A 21,159-nucleotide genomic window follows, 5' to 3' on the forward strand; every position below is an offset into this window, starting at 1 on the left:
TGGAATTGGAATTTTTTCCAACACGTGTCAGCGGATTGACATTTACGACAACACTTGCCCCATACCTCTTGTTGACAAACGATGCGTCCAAGTGCACTCTTAGATCCGGAAGTAGTTTAAATGCACGCGGGAAATGACGCCGCCAAACGGCCCCACCCCATTGCTCTCAAAAAGATCCGAAACCTGATTGCGCAGTGGTGTTCTTTATTCAGGTGAGTTAATCATCATTATCTTCTGCTGATGCTTACCAACCTATTTCCGCAAACAAGTTAGACTAGATGTGACCGCGCTTTGTGTTTTCAGAACAGCTTAAAGCAATGCCTTGTCTGAACTCACTTTCAAGTGGATAGATAAAACGGCGTTTGACATGCGGTGAACTTCTTTACCATCGCTTTAGAGAGCAGGAAGCATACTTCAAGGTTCCGATTCGCCATTTGAAAGAAAAGAAAGGCGATTCTTCCTGAGGGGAATTCTGTCTGTTGTAACGTGTTCAGTTGGAATACAATTTAGGTATGTAAAGCAACATGTACATTTTAAACTGATTTGTGTGTAAGTTGTTATTGGGGACTGGGGAAACAGGGAAGACGCAAAGGGCAATGACAGGCAGCAAAGGTGAGGGGGTAGTGTTAAATTAAAAGAAAAAAAAACTTATGTCAATCTACAGATAAGGTTTGGAAGTGGAGTCAGATGCATAATGATACATGATGCAGTATAACTTTAATCTAAAGTGGATTAAAACTCTCTATCAACAAAACGGCTCCGAATAAAACTGGCTGTGATAGTGTGTATGTGTGTGCGCGCGCATGTCCACGCGTGTGTTGTGCACGTCAGAGAGAGAGAGAGAGAGAGAGAGAGAGAGAGAGAGAGAGAGAGATTTTGGTTTGTCAACATCGATCGTGAACGCAATGGCCAAAGAAAACATATTACTTTTTCCCGACAGGCAAATTTTCTTATCATAACAGTTGATTGTCACTCACTGTCAACTTATCTCCCTGTTTGTCTGTCACTGCCTGATGCAAGTCTTTTATAAACGGATGAGAAAATCATTATTACACGGGTGATTTAACTGGCATTCTGTATGAAAATCAAATCAAATCAGTGTGTCAGTGTATTAAGAGTTGTCAATTAATATGCTGTCAATTTCAAACCGGGTATTTGGACGATGTATGTAACGGAATTCTTGTAACCGACGATCTGAATAGTCTGTACGTCGCGTTGTAAAATTAGGTGTCATCAATTACTGTCAAGTTATCTGGGTAAATGTGTCATGGTTGCAGACGACAAAACGTAATCATTTGAAGGTTTTGATTGCAATTCCGTGTCAATTGCTGTCAAATATCCCAGCTATGCCTTGCTTTGTCGCTGGTGAAGACTTTAACATGGCGCTTATTGCGATATTCTATAGCTCCGGAATACAATTGGAATTGGCGGTATATTTTGTTCATCAATGTCGCCTGTTAGTATCAAGTGATGAAGTTTTTACGTGAAGTAGACCAAATTTTCTTTTTAAGTTCAAAGTAATTGTGAGGCTTTATATGTCCCTGGACCGTTTTGTTACAGTAGAGCGTGGTAAACGGCATTTTTTTCATTATCGTTGATACAATTAATTGTTTGCATTCATTAAATTCACTACCAAAACATGTGCTTTGAAGCGCGTCTAAGATCGTTAGTGCTCTAAGTAGAAGCACCAGGAAAACATTAGTGCACCTAAACATTTTTGAATGAAACATTCAATTTCGTAGATACTATCTTCTTAATGATATTATATAATTTATAAAGACTTATGCCCCATTAGCCAATGTAGGGCACGTGCGCGAACATCATTAGAGATATGTCGGCAGGTGAAATGATATCTTTATTAGTATCCATAAAAATGCCGCCGTTAAAGAACCGTAGGGTTTATAAGCTGGTTCAGAGAGGGGTAAGAGAATAATGGCTCTCAAATCCCCTTCACTTAACTATAGATCATTAGTTTCAATTCGGACTGAAGATCAATAAGTTGTTACAAGGAAATTTGTCAGATATCGTAATGTATTTCTGGTAAAATGTAGCATGTATCAATGAACGAAGGGAATATAAATGTAGGGTTGCTTTTTGCTGACAATTTGGAGTTTCTTTTCCTTTGTGAATGCTTCTTTTACGGTGGCCGTCCTCATACTACAGTGTATCACGATTTACAGACAGCTGATGGTTTTCATTGTAGTTACGGGGGTTGGTATCTCAGGTGGTAATTTTTTTTTTTTTTTTTGAACCCCGGTCTCGTTTACCGTTGTATAGTTCTCTGAATAGAAAAAAAGTGAATTTTGTAGCTGTATTGACATTACCTGACCAATATTCTGTATCCAAACCATGTATAGACATACGAATCACTTTGAAGTCCCGAGGTGTGAGCCATCTCACAGTGGCTGAACCAATATGTCTTGCACGGTGGAAGAAGTTGCTGTTGAGAATGTGCTTGAAGTTACACTTGTTTTTTACTATTATTCAAAACCAAGCGTCTTAAACTGTACATGTCTCTCTTCCCCACCCCCACCCCCACCCCAACCCCAAATAAAAGAGGGAAAAGAGGAAAGAAAACTGACATGATGACAGTAGCACTTATAGTTGATCTTTTTTTAACTTCAAGTAAACAGAAACAAACATTGAAGAATCTTTCCTCCTTTCCCTTTCCTTAAACCCATGAAATTTGCGTGACATAATAAGAAAAGAGTTAAAGTAATTTTCCCTGCACACTCCAAGTAATATATTTCACGAGAAATCTTGGGGCTATTTGGCTATTGCTAATACTTCTTTAGCTGGCTGATGTTTGAAACCGTTTTCAGGACGTAACACGCGTATTCCAGATACGGTTCATAGCTGCTTTTAGTTTTTTTCAGCAAATGACTTGCCAGCGTTATATCAAGGATAGCGAACCACTCGTTTTAACCTTCAACGTTTTTTTAAATCTAAAATATCTTGTTCTTGTATCGAAGCCTGCTGGTTTAAAATAGTTTTTCATGATCATTGGTGACCATTATGAATTTAGGAAGTTCCAGTGAAATCGTAATGATTAGCCCAAATTATTGAAAAAATCCTAGTTGTTATCCAGTACATCAAAAATGATAAAAAATGCATTATGGACGATAAATGAAGCATATGGCTTGTCGGGAAAGCAGTATGTTGCAGTCAACTTTTTGATAGCTATTTTGAATTTCAGTTTTTTCTTACATCTAAATAGAAAGGTGCGGTTTTAATAAACACTGTACACAAAGGTAAAGCGACCATGCTAGACTTGTTAATGCTAGACTTGTTGAAAATACTTGTATTTTCCCAATTACTTTGCAAGCAGCTTCTGATAGCTTATGCTATAAGGTATCTGGAAATGAAAAAAAAAAAAAAACGGGGGTGGGGTTCGTTTTTTTGGCCACCGGCCTAAATGGCACGTCTCAGCCCCCCTCGACTGTCAAGGTCTGCAGCCACGGTGGAAGTACGCAGCTGATATGGTTCTGTATGTTTAAGGGGTTGTTCGGTACTGTGGCTAATTATTTTGAACACATCAAGGAAATCAACATGATGTCCGTTAATGATTGAACACACTGTGTTATGTGAGACAGATGAGGGCTTTACAAAGTGCCGAGAGATCACCCAAAGGTTGTTCTGACTGATGTACGTCTCTTGCGTCCAGGCTGTAGGCTGTTAAAACACGGTGCTTGCTTTATATATGGACATGGAGCAAACAGGAAATTGTGTTTTTTTAAACAAAATCGCCTGTTTTTTTTAGCCACATATGTAGCCTAAGTCACAGACAAAGTTCATCCGCGAACTAACAGATCAGAGGATCAAACCTACTTTAAAGCTTGCCGTGTAATCCCTGCAGGGAATCTGTTCAATGTCTATTAGGAGTTTATGCGGCAAGCTTTCAAGTGGGTCAGCCATATTTGATACGCAGATCTGTTTGTAAGCGGATCATCTTGATCTGAATCCCCCTCCCTAAAAAAAACGGTGCTTGCTTTTTACGTGGACATGATGCAAATAGCAACTAAATCAAATTGCAAGTTCTATAGCTATATGAAAACAAGCGTCAGAAGTGTATAATATAATAGAATGAACGAGTTTATCTTTAATAAGTTTAGACTTGTGAATTGTCTTCTGCGTGTTTATAATAACCTACCAAATCTGGTCTGTTATGAACAGTGTCGATGAACGCTTGTTCAAAAAGATGTTAATAACATATGATATGGTATATATTTCTTGTATAGAACATGATATTGTTTACAAATATCTGTATATGTCCTGTACAATTTAAAATGAAAACAGACAAATGCTTGGTTTGAAAACATCCGTGTTTGCTTTTAGCAAATATAAAAAAACAGCAGTGCTGTATACTTTATAAGTACAATTTGCACTAGTTATTTGATCCCTCTCATTGCCCTTTCCAGAAAGGATTTACAGTATTACCCCTGAAATCACGGAAGGAATCGCATTCATCATAAAGTAAAAATGTTTTTTCCTTTAGAAAATGAATGTTTGTATGTGAATTTTTTCTATCTAATGAGCAGCTCCCGACTACTGCCCTCCCCCGCTCCTCCCTCGCCGGATAGAAGTGGAACCGATGTTTTTTGTCTGACACAAAAAGGGTAGGGCAACGCTTCGAAGACGATAAATATCTAAACTAATTACGAAAACCATTTCTGTTTTTTATAACTAAATTCCAGTGATTGGTCTTAACTTTTAGCCCAATATTTTAGTTTACTCTGATAAAAGATGAATCAGCAGCAGTCCTTTTTACCATAATAAAGTAGCGACATATTTCAGCACACTTGCTTTTTGAAAGTGGACGACTATGAATATTATCTTGTACCGAAAGAGACCAACTTTTTGGTCAATGCGTCTGAACTACTTTTTGGACTGGAGATACGTTATGAAATGGCCCCCGGCTGGAAACACCTTCTTTCCAGATACCTTCATACTCGTTCCCTGTTATCATTTGTAAAAGATCAGTTAATCACCGGTCAGACAGATGGCAAAGCTTTATCTTGCTTTTTCATTCGTTCCGGCCGGACATTACGGGAATACCTATCTAGTGCAGCGTCGTAAACAGCCGCTTAAGAAAGGTAAAACTATTTCAGAAGCCTCCTCTATGCTGGTAAATACTTATTAATAGCCCGAAACAACTAGAAAGTTGTTAGACATTTAGAGTTTACATGACTTCCACGGAACCGATTATGTAAGAACGTCGTGCGCTGTTTGGCACAATAACTTTGGTCTGGTGCTTGTATTTATGAAAGGGATGTCATATTTATAGAATAAAGCTTTAGTTAACACGAGAACAGCGCTCAGAGGTGTTAAAAATAACAAATCGTTTAAGGATATTTCGGAACTATTGGATTTCATGTCGCTGAGTGCTTTTCACATATCTTTGTTTCACAAAATCGTGTTTGGTTCTTGATTATTCTTCGACAAGAGCTGAGGCAAGCCGTTTATACAAAACATATTATTTTCAAATGTGCTTAATAAGGCACAATGTAAAAAAGCTCTAGGCATGATGAAGGGATTTATGATTCAGAGATTAGAAATTGCTTATTCATAAATGCATATCACTACTCAGTCTAAGCATCATGTTAAGGTCTTTAAAGTGGAGAGAGCAAGGTAATATTATTGACGACCCAGACTTTATGAAAATGACCAGCAATAAGATGTTGTCAAATCGATCACTTTGTTTAAACTATACCGTTTTTTATGCAAAAGGTAATTCGCCTGGACCCACGTTTTCGCGACTTTCCGATTTCTTGGCCAGGTGGTTGTTGCGGTGAACTGACATGCCTCTTCCGGGAATTAAACTCGTAACTTTGAGTAATTACCAATTTTTTGCAACCATGCACGTCACCGACTGCGCCGCGACCGGCACGCCCAGCCTGTGTGTTTCCTCTTATGTATGTGAACATCTGTGTCCAAGACAGCGGAGTTACCACGGAGCGGCAGACGCTTCTTTGGCAGGCACCTGATCAAATGGAAACTTTCCACCTTGTCACGGTCAGAAGCCGACACTTTCCTAGATAGATAATTTTTGTGACTTTGTTTTAGCTGAGATTTAGTTTGGCTTCACCCATAACGTTAAAGAGCACAATGGGATCAAAGGCGGTTCACACCGGGTCGGTTTAAATTTCAGCAAGCCCCAGGGAATTTGGAATCGTTAAAAAAAGTTTAAATGTGTAAAGGCGGGTGCGCTTTCCATTCAGGTAATTGCGATGATGGGAATTTAGAGGAAAAAACTTATTTGGCAAATAGTTCCGCCGAGAAGATACCATTTCTTTCTGCTGTACGCGGTTTACAGGTGGTTCGACGTAATGTTATAACGAGAAAGCTACTGAATCAATTCAAGTTTGGACCACTTATGCTAAACTATACCGATTTTTATGCAAAATGTAATTTGTACGGAACCACGAGAGTCCGCGCATCTGGGGAACTTATAGTAATCAAACACATTTTTTTTTAGAAATTATCTCTAGTAAATACGTTGCCTGTAACATTATAGGATTTGAACCCACGTGTATGTATCTAGCTACACTGTATGCCCAAGACAGCGGAGTAACCACGAAGCCTTGTCACGATGAGGGCCAGTTTGGATGTACATGTACATGTATAAATTTGTAATAGACATCGATAGTCCGGGTGCCGTGCAAATGCATTTCATCCCGCCCCAGTTCCCTCAGAAATCACAATTTGCAAAACATAACGGAACAAAAGCGTGTGTTTGACACCTATTTTGTAATTGTGTGTCGCAGTAATCGATTGCATCATTCACTTTCCAGAATGTTTTTTTATGACACGTTGTAAATCAATCGATTGTAGGTTTATACCACATTGGTGTATATAATTTTGTTGAAAGCCAATACACTCTTAGAATTAAGAATGCATTATTAATAATCTCCGAGGACAATATTTATTTATACAGTATTAATATTAATGTTAATACGTACAAAGTATTAACGTTCGCGCTAAAGAAATCGACACCGTTCAATAACGTTTGACGTCAGCAGACAAGTTAGGCCAGCATAACCATAATCATGTTTTGTATTGGCAATGAAAATATTAATATCAATTTATCTTGCCACCACATGTTGGATTGGAAAGCTATAGATAAGATGTAAATGCATGGAATAGTAAGAAGAAACAAGAAGTAACGGAGTTGAAAGCATATGGTCTACAAAAGAACGGTGGCCAGCCTCTGTATTTCCATTTTAGTCCAAATTTATTCAGGGGGTCTTCTGCCGAGCTGGTGACTGTGGTGACTGTGGTGACGACGGATGACGTAAGTCACTCTTGTTCAGAACGTGAACGGTGGTATAGCCTTAACTTTAAACAACGGATCGACATGACTGCAAGCGAAATGTAGATGGCTGAGTGATGTCAAGTGAATTATGATGGATCAGCTGTCATGGGTGACCCTCCTAGGCGTAGTGATGATTTCAACAGCGCGGTTTAGTTTATTTCATACAGAGGTGAGTGACCGTAACTGAAGGCCAGAATACATTCATCCGGCATTGAAGTTCATGAGGTGTATCTATAGCTACAGTGTCTGTATACAGCATGCATACGGCAGCTAAATTCAGAGTTGTTAATTTCCATGACAAAGTGGTTCTGATAGACCATGAAACATTGAAGTGGAAATTGGAAATAACTCCGAGTTTATCTGTTACAGTCTCATACATATGATTGCGTTAAAAAACTATTATTGGGACTTTATAACGCATTCATGAATGAGAAATACCACCGGGCATGGACGCTATCATACGTTTTAAGAATGTCCACGCAGGCTTAGAACTTAGATCAACGGTCAACTAAAAAATTGCGAGTTGTGAGCAGGGAGCCACGTACCACTCGCGAGAATTACTGCGGAATTCAATGAGGCAACCGGGGCTGATGGTAAGTTGCAATTAGCGGAATTGCACTCTGATATACTTTCCTCTACTTTGTCATCCCGTGGGCACAATTAATGCCATTTTGACAAACGTTGCCTTCTTTATGAAAAGCTTTTTCAAATCATCATTGCTTTGAAAAATCTTGTTCGCATCTGAAGAAGGAATACGTTTTCGCTTTTCACCGTCAGCCAATATCCTTAAAGTTGCGACGCTTTTGTTACATTACACTGTGCCGATAATTACGATTAAACTCGATTTCGTAAGCAGTAATGATGCCAGATGTATCAAAAGATGGCAATTTTTCATTCAATTGTTCACTCGCTTTCGAAATTGTATCCCAGACGTGCGTTTCCCTCTGGGTGGCGATAGATGTAATATCCGCATCTACGGTGAAGGAAATTGGTTTTCATCAGCCCCGTGTCTTCCAAGCAGCATAAAGGTGATTGAATTAGCAAAACGTTTTGATCATTAAAGAGGCTTTAATAAGAATTATGAAAAGGCGGTAGGTTGAGTAGATCAGCTAATTTCTTACACCGTTGTTATTTTAGTTATTTCCATCAAACAGCATTGGGCGTTAGTGATATGTCCGTTTGTCTGTATTCCAAACCTAAGACTGTAAATGTACCCGTTGCCCTAAAATACGAGTCAGATCATGTTATTGAGGCGGGACCAGTACTCTAGATGTAATGAAATGGCACGTCAAATTGAGCAGACGTATGTAATTTGGTCAGATAAATGTGGAACAGATAACGTCTGTTGCTTTCGTTTTTTCTTTTTTTTCCCCGACAAATTGGCAATGGTAAGATCTCCTTCTCCCAAAACAATTTTTCTGTGAGAAATTTTTAATGATTTCTGTGATTAGACAAATGTGCGCCAGGCTTCATTTTACATCGTCTATGCTTCCCAGTGTTGGATGATGATGGGATTTACTGACACGTTTTTTTTTATCGGCGAGGCGGACGACATGACTAGGTTCGGTCGTATCATCTTCATGCAGTTAATGTACAGACTCCACCTTCCAACAAGCAAACGCAATTCTTTCAAAGTTATGACTTCGCGATTCCCTTGATCGTGATTAAACAGCCTGTCGTCGTTGTCAACCACGGTAGCGTTAAGTGGCCGCGTTCTTCTCTCAGCGGAACAGTAGCTAGAGTTAATCAGACATCCAGGAGGTATAATCAATGACAGTGACGCTGGGGATGCTGGCTAGAAACTCTACACTAATTGGGCTTACTTAAGTGCCTGAATTGGCAGCCAGGTGACTTGTAATTTATTATTACTTCCTGGATGGCCCAATTTGACTTCTGTCGATGCCGACTGCGCGTCAAGCAATGATCTTTGTTTCCATATACCTGCATTATTATTGTTATTATTATTATTATTATCATTGTTTTTGTCTGCAAACCTGGCAAAAGTCATACATATCATCCTGTTCATTTTCTTTTCTCTCAGTGAAAACTTACACGCTAGACCGTAAGTGCATGTATTTATAGTTTTGATTTGTATTATTTTGTACATTTATTTAATAAATCATTTTTTCTGGACAACGTATTTAGAAAATACGTTCTTCTATAAGCTCTCTTTGTCTGAAGCTCATTCAAACATATTTGCCCTCAAAGATTGGGTCTTTTTAATTGATTTTAAAATGCTTCATGAGTATGTAAATATTTATAACATATAGCATTAGCATGAAAATGATAATATCATGACAGGGGGATGGATAAAAGATGATGGTATTAATTAAAAGTGTGTATAGGGGTTTTCGGTAATTTTTTACATAGATTTTTGAATTGTCATGCGTAGCATTGGCATGCAAATTAGCACACACGCAACACACATGCAAACATACAGACATGCACACAAACAAATACATATACATATATTTTTGCCGTGGAGACTGCAGCTTTAGCGGAGGTCTGCGCTCTCGGAGTGCTTTTTTGTCAGGGAAATTGAATATTTGAGTAGGGAACAGGATTGGAAATGCTTTCTATTATTTTGACGTTTGCAGTTTCTCTTCTTGATATGGTGCTACGATTATTGTGATTTATTATATTTTTCCTGCCTAATTAAAGAAGTGTTTGTGTCTTCGAGTTAATGTTTAAATACGCAACAGATTTTTTGGAGTTATGTGTACTTCACGAACGCCATTTGCAATAAGATTGTACAAAACACAAAGAACACAGACGTTTATAAAACAGAACAATAATATTGTCTTAGAAAATTCAGCAATATCCATTTAAACGCATTGCTTTACCCTCTATAATGCCTCTTGGAAAAAGAGTACGATCCTTAAACTAATTGCCTGGTTCTAACTATACGTTTTTAAAGTAATAGACGGGAGATATTCATCAAATGCCATCTCTTTTTCAAGAGTAGCTCAAAAACCAGAAACTTTAAATTCCATTGGCAGCTGTATGCATATATATGCATTAAAAATGTAATATATTTAGAAAAAAGGGAAACGTGTTGTAACGTCCACGAAAAGTTATGATTCGTTTTACATTTATGAATGAATATATCGTAGAATACGGGCCTTAAAAGCACCGTATTTTCTGGTAAACACTGGTAACATTTAGTGCATGTATAGCAATCTGATTGACACAAAGGTGCGGAAATAATATGGCATTAATCACAGTTAATTCATTCTTGTCGGTAGTTTAATTTTTTTTTTTTTTTTTGCTGAGTTAATCATAATATCATAATATATGAATTAATGTTTAAGAATAAAATAGACTTAATAATAATAATAATAACGAGACGGAAGTGTAGATGAAAAATGTTTCATATTCGGATGTGTTCAATGAGAAACCACTGCTATCGTTAATTGTCCAAACTAAATCTGTGGCTAAATTCAAATGCTCGAGTTTTTATAGGAAATGAAGCGTGCCAGCAAATCGAATGGCAGTAGATATCAATCCCAATACATATACTGTTGAATTTAAATACCATTAAATGCTCATTTTTATTAACAAAATAATGAGACCAAATGTAAGTCATTAGAGTTCGGAAAAGACAAATAATCGTTTATACATGAAGGGCAGAGTACCAGTGCACTGTCGACCATGTTCTTATAATTTCAACACGCAATGTAAGTCAGTATTAATAATTTGGTTAGGTCCGATAAGTGAACTCTATATATATATATAGTTATTGAACCTCTGGGCACTGCATATGCATACGAATCTCAGGGCAATAGCATTCTTTCTTAAGCATCTCGAAAATCATTCGTCAGTTTGATTGACGTGCCGGCCCGCCTTTGAGAGATCTGCGTGTTAAATAAGTCCACTTCGCTTACGATCACCAGACCCAGAGCTCTTAATTAATTGTAATGGAGCCGACTTTCCTGACAGCCGTTCAAAGGAAACCTCAGTGCCAGATTTAATCGCTGAATTTAGACGTGCTTTTAGTGCAAGAGATGCTCATATTTATTATCGTTGCCATAGTCTTTCCAGAAGGGAAAAAGCAGCACATAGTCAGAGCGGCGAGTAAATATTGAAGTGGTGAGTTACATTATACATTTTGTAATCGTTAAACATGAAGTGTGTTTTACATGTATATACTATACATGTTTGCAGCGATATATGTTCGATTCTGTGTTAGGGATTTTTATACTGTATACATAGTAATCGTCCAAAGTGAAAGAAGCGAGGGTCCTTTTGTTTATTCTGGATTTTAGCAAATCTAAGAAAGAAGACGAAAACACGATGCATAACAAAATAAAGGGATTGCACGGATTCCATAAACGATGCAATAACAATAACTGGACATGCAAAAAATAAAAACGTGCAACGCTTAAATGATAATTCCATCAGCAAGCTCAGATTCTTTCTTAAATATTCGTCTATAATAAGAGCCTGTGGTATCATGGCCAAAGCTATTACTGGACTGCTGCGGCTTGTTCTACAATTCAAATTACAAGTCACTAAATTGCATCTACCGGGTTGGAAAATTGCGGTATCGAAATAGCCCAGGTTAACCAATACCGTATTTTCGGAATTGCCATGAACCTGTTCAATCATGCAGTGCGTCAGTATAGGATACACTCTGGTGTCGTAAAACAATTTTGCTATAAATATCTAGAAATATGATTTGCTACCTTTTGATAACTTTTAATAAGAAAATACAACCTAAATTACTTAGTCACCGCTTAGCGTTTGGCATGCGTAATCGTGCCATGAGATATACATGTACATGTAGTTTCTCAATGCACTGTAGATGGCGCCCTGTGGTGGAAGAAATACAGGAGAGATCCTCTTCCCGTCGGTTGCGCTAATGTCCTATGTTGGTTTCTTCAGTTTAAGTGTAATAAATCCAGATAGAGGAAAATGTGACTGAAATTAAAACATGAGTTTTGCATATGTGCATGGCTTCAAACGTAAATTACTTTGGGAGGAAGATACATTTTCCCCATTAAATTTGCATACCAGACTTCATGTTGTTCAAATTTGAATAGATAACTATTAACATTTATTGCCCTTCTCATCAAAAGCGTATCTCACACCCTGTAGATATTTTATTCATATATGTGCCTGGTAATTTTGTATTCGCCAAACATAAAATCATTATATATAGTCAATGTGTGGGCAAACACATATTTTCATATTGAATCAGCGTCTAGGCAGGGTTTGGTTGGATGTCAAAACTTATATAAATAGACACTCTTTGGCCGATAGATACATCAAAGGTCCAAACTAAGCCTACGCTTGCCAAATATCCACTTTGTAATCTCTGAGAATGATGAATATCTGCGGTCACTGTTTCCTTGCTTTGGCAAAACACCAAGGTAACTTGTGTTACGAGGAGGATGTGGCGTGCCTGGAACGTTCCGTGACCATGAAAGACGTTATAATCAAAGTGTTTTTTGCTGCCTATATAATGTATCAGTTACTGATAAAAAAGTCTATTCAAAATTATTCATATGCCTTTTTTATTTTGTTTATTTATTGTTGGACGGGATTTGAAAATGATGTAAATACAGAAGAAGATCGGTGAATTTATTTTCTTATGAAATACGCATCTTATCATTAGTGCAAAAATTAAATACTTTTAAAGTAAAACTTCCTTTTTGTTTTATACACTACTCCACGCTCTTCTGCACTCAGGATAGCAAAGTATATAATATCAGTTTTGCTGTTTTGTAAATTGGCGTGAGACTGCTGTATTATTATCATTATGGCAGTTGGCATGGGTGACGACTACTGTGCCAACTTTTTAAACCGGTGCCATCGCTTGTTTCTACAGTTTTTTGCGATATGAGTCGGTATCGCTCAGAAAGAAAGATCTGTCCTGCAACCTGCAATGATATTGTGGTAAAGGCGGTGTATGGTATTTCATATTTTCTTCTTTATGAGGGTTAATAGGCGCAAGAGAGCTGATAAAAGATACGTCGATCTCTCGGGACTGGTAGTCCAGCTTTAACTTCGCGTGTGCGCTGGACTTCGATCATTCTGATATCCGCCTCGCCAGTTGTTTAGCTTAATCGTCCATACACATATGAAACCCCATATAATATTGAAGCACGCCGTGTCCTGTTTTGGTTACGTCAAATTCACCAGTGATTCTGTGTTCTGTTTCCCGTGGATTTAATTTTTTTTTTCTTGTTGACGTTGTTGTTGAATTAAAATAAATTTACATTCTCAAAAAAATGGAGTTGCATGCCCCTTTTTTTACACGCAGAACCTGGAAGGTTTTCTCACGGTGGCAGAAATCCAGTTGGCTGCTTTTTTATATTTCCTATCATTTCTTGTGAATTTTCCCGCGGGAGCACGCGTTAAGCCTACGTTTCTGTATGCAGAACGTCAAAACTGTCGATGCGGGAACTGACTAACTTCATTACCCGTTCTTCACTCAAAGTACCCGAGTCAACTAACTGCGTATAATGGCGAAGGTTAATCATACTCGGTTACGTGCTCCTTGTGCGATCAACTCTTAATCAAAACCGATTATTACCAAGATGTTGAGATAACATGCAATTACCAAGATGTCATGGTGGTTTATAATTTCAGGTATGCCTTTAAAGAGTTAGGGAAGATATACAGAGACACTTTGACATATCTGCCGAGGCTGAGAAAAGACTGGGCCGTGGGTCCACACGATTAAATTGTAATCGGTCCGAAATGGACATCGACAAATAATGCATTGGAAGGTAAGCATTATTGTTACAAAGTATTATTCCATACAGCAGCGTGCAGAGCCAGGTATCGAAAGAGAACCTAAGACCGAAAGTTGGTCTTTATTTTTAAGGCAGGGAAATTTGACCCATATCAACTTATACTATTTCAATAGATAAAAGTAAATCGAGCGGTATACTTTGGCGATAGAGTCTGTACCCGTACATTTTCTGACGTCCGATGGTGTACTGGTAATTACGCTACACATGGGGTGGGTTGAGTGTTGAGGTTTACGGGTCCGCTTTCACCAGTTCCTCAAAGGTTGGCTCCTTGCTATTAGGTTAAGTTCATCAGTAAGCCGTTTTGAATATGGGGTTCCATTTAGATAGACATTTTACTAATACCAAATCCACCGACTTAATTGTCAATCTCTCAAAATGGACTGGTCCAGTTAAATGTTCCGCTCGATGTGAAAAGTGCGTCTCTTTTTAATCTCTCACATTGCGTCGCAAAACTATACTGTTCGTACCAAAAGGACCTGATTAAACGGAAGATTTTTTTTAAATTAGTAAACAGACGAAATATTACATTTCAGCTGACTTCAAAGCAGATTTGAAACTTGTGCGTTTTAACCCTTTAAAAACGTTCACGTTTAGCAAAGAAATGGATAATTATACTATACCAGTATATGACTCTAGGCAACCTTAGCTGGTCACAATAATGAGGCAATCAAGGATTGCATTGGTTAGCCAAAAACCCACAGGGGTTTTTACGAGAGAAATCAAATGAGATTTTCTTTAATAACATAGTTTTTGTGTTTCTTAATTATATATATATATAGTTTTTCTTCGACGTTACCGCGTATATTCTTAACCTCCACAAGGGGCTTATCTAATTGATTTGAGATGATGGACGAATATAATGGACATCCTGCAACACTTGCCCTGTCCATTTCCTCCACACGACTTTAATAAGTCCCCTGGGTGTGCGCCTGCTGGCAAACTGAGAAGAATGAGAAAATTGGAAAATTGTAATTGTTGTAATTAACATCATCAGGAAATTGTCCCTCTAGCGTGTGACTTTTTTCAAAAATAAGATGGACTGTTAACGTAATTTTAGAATGCATTCCATTGGCTACGCACGCAAGCGTTCTAATTTTGTATTTCGTGTCTTGCGTTTATGTTTTGCTAAACTATTCCGCTTGTGTATCACGAATGTTTCTTACGGATATTTAAATGTCTATTGTTGGCAATTTTCCTGGATCAATTCAGAGCAGTAACTTAATGATCGATTAGCTTGATGTGATGGAAAGATGCCGTGCTTTAATATCCGAATATGTTTTACATTATAAACAATACATGCATCTCTCTCTCTCTCTCTCTCTCTCTCTCTCTCTCTCTCTATATATATATATATATATATATATATATATATATATATATATATCTTGGCAACTTGAGTTATGTCTAATTATATTTCATCAAAACTTCAATCAGTGGGAACTGTCATGTTTAGGATACAAGCCACTTTCTGTTGGACGCTCACACAAGTGCATGTTATATGTAACTGAGGCATAAAAATATCCGTTAATATTTTCGATATATAACTCTCCGTCAAACGAAAAGGGTTGTTTCTTAAAGGTACCTGTTTCTTTGGTTATAATTGGGAAGGAACCCAATAGAGGACATTCATCAGATAAGTTCCCGGTTTAACTAATTTCATCATTCATAACGTCACTAATACAGATATGTTTTGTTTATTATTTACATTTTCCAAACATCCCACCTACTCCAATATTCCTTCCATTGTCTTCAAGACTGACCATGTCAGTTATTCCAAAATGTGTATGTAAGTTTTAACATAAAGCCTTGCAATACTTGCTTTTGAAGGTCTTTTGAAGCAATATCTCAAAGCATTGCTAAAACAATACGTTATGAAAAAGCATGCATTAGTTTTGTTCAAATACACGGTGTACATGTTATCCCTGTCTACTCACAATTTTATAGTACATGGCAGTACAATGAGTTTATCTAGTCAGTGTAGTCTCTTGGGAAATATTAGAAGTAAATGATATATCATAGACACAACAGGTCAAACACAACGAACTTCAACGAACATCTCTTTTCATGAATGATACATTATGCTATAGTCTCGTGTAATAATTCACACTACACCATCGGCGCAGTTAGGTGTTGACGTGCATATTTCATTACGTAGATATATAGGGTGGCTCACAAAAACGTTATCTATTTACAAGCTCAATTACTTCAACAGTTTTACAATTTTTGAATTGAAAGTTTGTACAGGCTTGCGATGCATTATTAACGGTCAACCCTGACAATTTCAAGTGATAAAGTGAAACAGTTTTGATATTCAGTAATACCAAACAAAAATCATTGACAGGCTCAAAACTGAAAGATACTGGGACCTGTCCGAAGCCACATAGGCCGGCGCATGGCATTTTTGACTTTTTATTTCAATTTTCCGTTGTACCTAAACTAAGAAAGCTGAAGTCATTAAATTTTTGGGACTTTTTTTAAAATAGCATTTTCCTAAAATGAGGCACGCGAGGTTTACGTTTTTCCTCATTATAGACCGCACAAACGAGAAGCGCAATGGATCACCCTATCCCACGAAGGAGAAGATCATGCAATTACGCGTCTCAGGTTAAAGCAATCAGACACGTTATTGACTCTGGTAACGACATTTCTGTGTATCATTTCCCGGAGGGGCCATTGACGCGCGCCTAAGTCATAAATAGTTGACTGATATCCATTGTAATTATTAGAGAGGTGCGCCTTAAAGATGGACGCGTGTGGTGTTACTATTTTTGATGACATATGCGACACCCTTTTCCCTGGAGAGCAGACCATGTTTGCATCAAGAGAAAAAGTTAAAAAGTATTAGAAAGACAAGAAATGGCTAATGGTGCTTTTGGGCGTTTACGGAGATAATTGTGCTGTATGGATATTATGCGTACCAGTAAATGCTTTTATATTAATTAAAAAGACAGCGTCTATTTTTGTTACATATTCCAAATGTTAATATACTAAAACCAGTGCGTTTAGTATTGGTTTGTATTTTAGGCTTCGCACTTATACCAGGACTGCTTATGTTTTTTTTTTTCTTATGTTTATTTGCAAAAACCGATATAAATATAAGTTCATGTTAATAGCTGGAAGTCAATGTGACTTCTATATAATAAACGCATGTACAGTGACTGAAACGACACTTATGCGCACTTCCGAGAAGAGTTGAAAAGAAAATACAGATCTATACAAAATATACCAGATAAATTGAACATGTTTAACCTAGATAAAATTGACAGTCTTAAAAAGAAATAAAATTAATATGACTATTAACAGAAGTTGACCAGATTGCAAGGCTGTTAGAAAGTTACTGTCAAACTAAAAGGACCCATCAAACTTGCGTGAGCAAAAGCAATTTTTTCTGCTCACCCGCCTCGTCGTCTGTTTGGATAATTGGGTAGCACCTGGCCACCGATACACCATTCCTATTGCAACTCCTGTTCACCCACTGAGGTCATGTTTTGCCATTAACCTCATACGGGAAATTGAGATTAAGATACCGTTATCAATTAAGTGTGACCCTTCACTGCTGTTTTTGTTAACGTTAAAATACCGCAGTGGGCGTTCATGTGGTTTAGAACCAATGGAATTAATCTTTAAAAACGCACGCTGCGCTTGCTTGGTCTTGGTCTATTTGTTCTAGTGGCGACAGTTATAGAGTTAATGCCAGCCGTCATAAGGTGACAGCTGTGCTGATTACAATCGGCTCAATCACAGTGGTCTTGCTTGTGGTCAGTCTTGCTGTAGTGTGTATTGATTACAACTTATCAAATTGGCCGATTGCTTGACCACGCTGTGGCCCTTGTATGATGAACTTAAAAAGCGTAAAGGTCCTAGTGTACTGGGTGGTTGATGCAGAATCTTGGGTCAGGTTCTCAAAATAGGCTTAAATTGCAAATTGTTCATTGGTTGAAGATTTATGACTATAGTTTGGTCTACTTGACCCAAGATAAATCAATAATAGTCCAATGATTGCGCATGGTTAAGAACGAGAAAGTAATGGCTATTCTTTTCTTTTCAGACTTCATAAAAATAACTTCACGTGAGTAAAATACTGTGGCTCTATCATAACCTGAGGCATACCGAATTTTTGGTGTTTAAGTTTAGTCCAATTTTCAAGTTAAGTAATTTTGTGAACCCGGCTCAGCTAATGCTTTCTGAATGGTTGCTCGTGCTCTTGACCTCGCAGTAGGGAGATTCGATTAAAGATGACCCCTGCGAATGCTACTGTAGACCCCTACATTACTCGCGTTCCGCGTGCTACTCGAAACTCGTTAAGATAAAGGGAGCGCTAACCTGCAAATGATGCACCGAGAATTGCCCCTCATAAATGATTAAGATAAGACCTCTTCTGTTCGGTGGATAGTACGATTAGAAAGCCTGTTCATTACGGGAGAAAGCCTGTTCATGATCGCCCTCCTCTTTATATGTACCTCTCTCTTTGTCTGTCTCTCTCTCTCTCTCTCTCTCTCTCTCTCTCTCTTGTGAATGTGCATTTGTTTAAGTGGCAAGTAGCAACATTTTGAAATGTGTGTGTCATCAAAGAACCCTCTCGCTATAAAACAAAGTATTATTTTTTCACTTATTATTTCGCACCTCTACAAAGATCGGGAGGCATATTTTAATAATATTTGAATATCTGATGCCAAATCTTTCGAATCAGTTACATATCTGGTGATTAATTTCTTTTCGATAGTCAACCCCGACACATACCATTTGCATAAAACATCCACTCAAACGCAAGTTGGATACTTAATTATTAATGTTAATAAAAAAATTACATAACAGTGATATAGTTTATGTTAAATTAAAGGAACAGCATACGGAATATTGAAGGATGGAGTGCCGATCTTCAATATTTCAAACCTCAGCATAGAATTGGCACAGATAATGCGTTCCCGTATCATGACCGAAGTGAACTTATTTAGTAACAGATCGAGGGGGCGAACAAAGACAGATTCCTCAGTGTGCCGATATTTGACGCCATCAGAAAAAAAAAGAGTCCTTTCTAATCCAATCAAACGAATTTATAGACGTGCGATCAGAGATAAAGCTAGTGGCGAACATTTATTTTTGCTTTCCCTAATTGATTTACAGCTTGCACCAGGTATAGGCCAGTGCGCTGTATTAGCTATCAGAAGAGGGTGTACCGAGTTACATCAAGAGAAGAATGTATATTGGGATGGAAGGTCCCAGATGCATTTGACTGTTCTCAAAAGTCTTTAATTGTTACATGAACAATGTTGGATACGGAGTTCAAGTCAACTGTCCTCTGACGTCATTGTCTCTTATATTGCATTGCCAAATAAGAACAGCGCTGGAGGTACTGGAATCGAACAGGTGAAATTTTTATTAATTTATTTATTTTTTTTAAAAAAGACGAAAGAAAGAGCACCTTACAGAGCACTCTCACCATTTGCTTGATGGAAAATGTTGCAAAACGTCCAATAAACTGATGCTTGCAACATCTTGTGCCATATGGAATAAGTCTTGAAACGACAAAGATGATAACGCTACACGCAAATGAACATAAAACGAAAAACTCATCCGTCTATGTCATTGAAAACAAGACGATTATAAACATTTTTCCGTGAAGCGCATGAGTCTTGATTGCTTTGAATTAAGAACAGACGTTTTTCTTCAAAAACGAATAAACGAAATAGCCTCACGGGTGCGGGGAACACATTCAGAGGGCCGGGCTAATTAAGACACTTTCTTTGGCCACCAGTATAAACCGGGAATGTTACAAAAAGGACCATAAAACCTGCACGCTCAGTGAACCCGAGTCTTTGAAAGCACACTTAAAACAACAGTTTCTTAGAAACCACGGTAATCGCGCTTATAAAATGGAAAATTTTCCCGAGGCAGAACAGTTATCTTCCGGTTAGCGGACAGTGGGATAGGAAAACATCGCACAAATAATGCACCTTGCGCGCATACTGGCGTCATTAGCTGCAATCATCCGTAAGATTATAGCTTTCAGGCTTCACCTGATTCGACCCGGCCCCCATAAGAACGCGATCAAACGTAAATCCTCTGATTATTTAATAATACCAATTTTCCTGGTCACCACCAGAAAACTCCACCCCCTTGCTTCAGATCCAGAAGGTCATGCATGCGCGGTTCCGTCTCCAACGGCCTCAACGGACGTGTAGCCTTCAGCAAAGAAGAACTGTCCTTTGCAGGGATCCGTTTAATAGAGATCTTTTCTGAGGATGGTTCGAAAATAGTAATCCAAAGTTTCTTGCACGGTAGGTAGTGCATCGTCGTATTAGCTCTTGCTGTTAGGTTCAGAGGGTGTTGTTGCAATGGGGTGGGTTGCAGATGGTGATTGCATTTAATTGATGATGATTTAGTTGCATTATGTGTATGTGTATGTATGTACGTGTCATATGCACACAGCTTTTCAATACCCTCTAAAAATACACGTTACATGTACATTATACGTGATAAAGTTCTTCTTCTTCGCGTGCCATCACCGATGCAGTGTTTGACAAACGTTGATATTTTGCCAAAGGGTTCTGTTTCTCGCTCATTACCAAAGGTGTCTTGTTGGTTATTCAAAATCAGTAATTCAATACAGTTCACAGGGGTATTTTTATATGAGATATTACATTGAATGGGGTTTGTCTTAACTGCGTGCATGGTGACTAAAGACTAATAGAATACTCCCCCAGGAGTCGATGCACTAATGGTATCTATTTACAAAAACACGTCCGGATAAGTATTATTAAATCGAAATACAATGTTTCAAGAAGCAGGCGTTGATATTGCTTTTCAATTGTCTGTATATTTCCTGAAGCAATTATCCGGTCTTGTCAGTTCAACGGTGTTGTTGACATTGATTATATTGGTTACATGTATGTGATTATTCTTAAGTGGAGTTAAATCAACAAAAATGCGCCCAAACTCTTTGCTGAGTTGTTGCAATAAAATGCGTGAAATTCAAAGGTTAGGAAAGCAATGATGAGATCTTTAAACCATGTTCAACGAACTATACCGTTGCGTGATAATGGGCAATGGATCTATGTATCGCTCGCCATGCGCTGCAGAATTTAT

The 21,159-nt window shown here is 37.9% G+C and overlaps 1 protein-coding gene across 5 annotated transcripts in view; it reads left to right on the forward strand.

The window, feature by feature from the left end:
- The first annotated feature begins 365 nt into the window (after positions 1-365).
- The window catches only part of LOC106164271 (5-hydroxytryptamine receptor 5A-like), a 54,302-nt gene continuing 33,508 nt past the window's right edge, over positions 366-21,159 (forward strand). For 2 of the 5 annotated variants that reach the window (XM_013542133.2, XM_013542137.2), the window contains exons 1-2: positions 11,226-11,401; positions 13,907-14,046. The gene's annotated coding sequence lies outside the window, so the exon portion shown is untranslated. Of the gene's footprint in view, positions 511-7,026; positions 7,482-11,225; positions 11,402-13,906; positions 14,047-21,159 lie in introns of those variants that run through there. The other 3 variants (XM_013542135.2, XM_013542134.2, XM_087013931.1) reach the window with 3 other exon arrangements.

The sequence above is a fragment of the Lingula anatina genome, chromosome 5, assembly GCF_051362555.1.
Source record: "Lingula anatina isolate TDL-2025a chromosome 5, LinAna3.0, whole genome shotgun sequence".
Lineage (NCBI taxonomy): Eukaryota > Metazoa > Brachiopoda > Lingulata > Lingulida > Lingulidae > Lingula > Lingula anatina.